Source organism: Elephantulus edwardii, unplaced genomic scaffold, assembly GCF_000299155.1.
Source record: "Elephantulus edwardii isolate Elephantulus edwardi_28Jun2011 unplaced genomic scaffold, EleEdw1.0 scaffold00551, whole genome shotgun sequence".
Taxonomy (NCBI): domain Eukaryota; kingdom Metazoa; phylum Chordata; class Mammalia; order Macroscelidea; family Macroscelididae; genus Elephantulus; species Elephantulus edwardii.
Window position 1 is genome coordinate 230669 of NW_006400301.1, and position 4896 is coordinate 235564.

Below are 4896 nucleotides of genomic sequence, written 5' to 3' on the forward strand. Positions count from 1 at the left end.
TCATTTTTCAGTTTTCTGATGCGTAGCAAGCAATTGCAAAGACTACGGCCTGGATCAGGCACATCTTAGTCTCCAGACTGATATCATTGCTCTTCAGTACTCTGGAGAGGTCCAAGACAGAAGACTTTCTAAATGCAATTTGTCTTTTGATTTCCTATGAAGAGTGTTGATTGTGGAATCAAGCAAACTAAAGCTGTTAACAATTTCAGTTCTTTACCATCTATCATAACACTGCCAATCAGCCCAGTGGTGAGAATCTTTATTTTCTTGATGTTGAGCTTCAATCCATATAGAAGGCTGCCATCCTTGATTTTCTGCAGCAAGTTCTTCAGGTCCTACTCAGTTTCGGTAAGCAAGGTTGTGTCATCTGCATAACACAGGCTTTTGAAGAGTCTTCATGCAATCCTCATTCTGCATTCCTCCTCATACAGCCCAGCCTCCATAATGATCTATTCTGTGTATAGATTGAAAAGGTATGAAGACAGAATACATCCTTGGCATATACCCTTCCCTATTTTGAACCATGTAGTGTATTCTTTCTCTGTTCTGTTGACTGCCTCCTTGTCCAAATATAAGTTTCCCGTAAGCACAATCAAATGTTCTGAGATTCCCGTTCATCTCAGAGTCATCCACAGTTCGTTGTATTGCACACAGTCAAATGCCTTTACATAGTCAGTGAAACACAGATAGTCATTCCTCTGGTACCACCAATTTTCAGCCAAGATCCATTTAACATTAGTTATAATATCCTTAGTACTGTGGCCTCTTCTAAACCTAGTCTGCACAACTGGCAGTTCTCTGTTGATGTACTGCTCCAGCAATTTTTGGATAATTGTTAGCAGAATCTTGCTTGCTTGTGATAAATACTCATTTTTAAATTGTTGACTAAAGGAAAATTATGTATAGAGAGATAGATTTTAAAAAAACGGAGAGAAAAAGGGACACACATAGAAAAAGCATATATATATATACATCATTCTCTACATGCTTATCACATTTCTTTACAAATATGCACCTTAAATTTTGTTCAGATCATGAAGAGTACCCTAAATTCTATAATGTCAAAATTTTAAAGATGATAGAATTTTTATTATTATTATTATTTTGGTGTGTGTACCATCAAATCAAATCTGATTGGTACAGGAGGAGATTTCCCCTTCTTCTCCAGCAAAGCATCTGATGGATTCAAATCACATACTTTAGGGATTGCAGTACAGTTTTTTGCCACTAGGCCACAAGAATACCCTATGTGATAGAATTTTTAAAATTAAAAAATGGTCAAGAATCTAAGAAGAGAACATATCCAGCAGAATACAATAGCTTCAAACATAAGCCTCCAAACTGGAGACTTAGTCAGGGGCCAACCAATTCTTAAACACAAAAGCCCACTCACTGCATACTAATTGACTTTAACAAGAGGCTTCTAGCCACCAGCTAATTGTTAACTAAGTCCAGATGAGCAATAAACTTACAATAGATTATTAAAAACAAATCAAGAATGACCAGACAGTTTATGCAGACTTTCATGTGTACCAGTAAATCTAACCTACAGAATTCAACTGATTCAAGCATGAGCCTCCAAACGGGAGACTTAGTCAGCAACCAACCAACTTTTAAATACAAAGGTCAGGTCACCCTGAACTGATTAACTGTCATGATCCTTGAGCTTCAATTAATTACTTGTAGACATATTACAAAAGCCAATTACAAATTATTGATTGATTGATTCATAGCAATAATTGCAATTTATCTACATTGCAATTCATAAATTCATCACAACATATTGATTCATCAGATCATAGTCATCAACTCATAGTAAACATTAAACAGTTAATTGCAGTTTATCTACATTACAATTCATAAATGCATATTGAATATCATTTTTAGGATAGTGAGAAACACTCACCCCTTAAGATCCCAATTTGTCTCTTACTTTCATTCTCTCATGGCCCATGGTGCAAATGGGATCTTTGGCTGGTATAGCAGCTCACAATCACTGGTGACCAGGATCTTCAGCTCTGGAAAGAGCCTCTGAGTTTTCAGTTCTGAAAAGAGCCTTTGGATCTTCAGCTCTGAAAAGAGCCTTTGGGTTTTTGGCTCTGAAAAGAGCCTTTGGGCCTTCAGTGCTCAGCTCATTGTGAAGTGCAGAGAGAGATCTGCTGTGCACAGCTGGAGTTTGTCTAGTTTGGTTTTCCTGCCTTAGATTATGGTGAGGCAAGTGGGGAATGCTAAGATAAGTTAAGTAATAACATGGGTTTGACGAATCATGTTTAATATTAGTTATGTTTCCTTGGTAACATAGGCAACAACTTGTCATATTTCCTTAATAAGAGTATGCATTTGTTGTATCAGTGGGGCCCTAGAGCCACTAGAGGCCTGTTTGGACATATTAACTGTTCTGTACACTTTCACAGATATTCTTAAAATTATTTCTAACATATAACATAGCAGAATCCTAACATACTTTTTATTCTTATTCCCAACATAAAACATAGCAGATTTCTAACATATTTTCTTATACGTAAATTAAATTTACATGCTTTGTTCCCTTAGTAACATGGGCAGTAACAAGTTATATTCCCTTATCAGGAATTTACACATGGTGAGGCCAGTGGTTTTATAGGCAAGTTATTATAAGTTACATTTCCTAAACAAGGGTTCACACCTATTGTAGTTAGTGGGGTCCTAGGCCTCTAAGAACTGTTTAGGCATGTTAAACTGTTAGTATATTTTTCCACAAATATTCTTATTTCTAAACTTAAGCATCAAATGCATCATAGCAAACTCATAATATTTTTTCACAGCAAACATATTTTATAATATGTGTTACCACAAAATGAATATATTTTCTTACACTTAAACTTCTTATAACAATTAATTTAAACAAGAAGCTTCCAGATTGAAGATGACTGTTAACTAAATCAAGGTGCCCGTCAGCTTATACTTGGTTGCTAACAAAATAAAAACAACAAAACCAGTTTACAACCAACGTTCAGAACAAGGAAACACTGCATTGTTCAAACTGGAAAGGGTGTATGTCAAGGATGTGTACTATCCCAATACCTTTTCAATCTATATGCAGAACAGATTTTCCAGGAAGCTGGGCTCTATGAATAGAAATGTGGCAGTAGGATTGGAGGAAGACTCACCAACAACTTGAGTTATGCAGATGACATTACCCTGCTTGCTGAAACTGAGGAGGACCTGAAGCACTTGCTGAAGAAGGTCAAGGACTGCAGCCTTCAACATGAAAGGAAGCTCAATATCAAGAAAACAAAGATTATCACCACTGGCCAATTGGCAGTATTTTGATAGACAGTGAAGAGATTGAGATTATTAACAGCTTTAGTTTGCTTGGCTTCACAGCTTGGCACCAGCAGCCAGGAAATTAAAAGACATATTGCAATGGGATTGTCTGCTGTTAGAGAACTCTCCAAAGTACTGAAGAACAACAATGTCAGTCTGGAGACTAAGATGCATCTAATAAAGGTCATGGTCTTTGTAATCATGGACTATGCATCAGAGAGCTGAACAATGCCTAGAGATAATAGGAGAATTGATGCATTTGAGCTGTGGTGTTGGAAAAGAGTACTGAATATAACTTGAACTGCTAGAAGAACAAACAGATTCATCTTGGAGAGTGTGAAACCAGTTTGCTCCTTGGAGGTGAGGGTTCAGAAACCTGACAATCTTTGGACATGTTGCAAGGATGGATCTCTCCTTGGAGAGTGACATCATGCTCGGGAGGGAGGAGGGTCAGCATAAGAAAAGGAAGACTCGATGAGATGGATTAATTCAGTGACTAGGGTAATGGGTAATGTGTTGAAAACAGTGAGATTGGCACAGGATAGAACAGGATTTATGGTTGTTATACATAGTGTCGCTATGAGTTGCAGGTTACTCAACGACAAGTAACAACCACCCTCCAGAATCAGCTTCAGCTTACATATGATTGGTAACACAATAAAAAATGCCCAAATAGTTTACACCCAGCTTTCAAGTAAAATCGAGGACAAAGAAAATCAAATAAGTCCACAGGAACCAAGATGTGCTCTTGAATCAATCTATCTGAATTTGAAGATCATCTTAAGCATAAGTTTGAGGCATTGGACACCAATGATCAGAGACCAGATGTGTTGTGGGATGATATCAAGGATATTATCCATGAAGAAAACAAATGGCCATTACAAAAAACAGGAGGAAAAAAAAATAGAAATGTATGAAGAGAATCTAAATATTTCAATGTAGTGTCAAGCAGCCAAAACAAAAACAAACAAACAAAAAAAAACCAAAAAAGTAAAAAAAAAAAAACAAAACAAAAAAACCACCAAACAAATAAAACACACAACACAGTTTTGGAAGTGAAAGAGCTAAACAAAAGATTTCAAAGGGCTACTCAGGAGTACAAAGAAAAGTATTATAATGGAATGTGCAGAAAGCTCAAATTAGAAAATAAAAAGCAAAGAATTCACTCTGGATTCCTCAAGCTGAAAGAATTAAAAAACAAATTTATTCCTCGTACCACAGTATTAAAAGATACTATGGGCAATACGTTGAATGACCCAGAAAGCATCAAAAGAAGATGGGGAAAATACTCAGAACCACTGTTTCAGATTAAGAAATAATATAGATGACATCACAATAGCACCAGATGAAATTAAATTGATAATATAAGAATACTATGAAAAGCTATACTCTGATAAATTTGAAAATCTAGAGGAAATGGACAAATTCCTTGAAACGCATTCCCAACCCAGGTTGACAAGGACATGTATAGAACACCTAAGCAGACCCGTATCAAGAGAAGAAATTGAAAAGGTCACAAAAATGCTTCCTTATAAGACAAGGAACTGAAGAACAAATTCAAACCTCGAGTTGCTATAATCAAGGATGCTT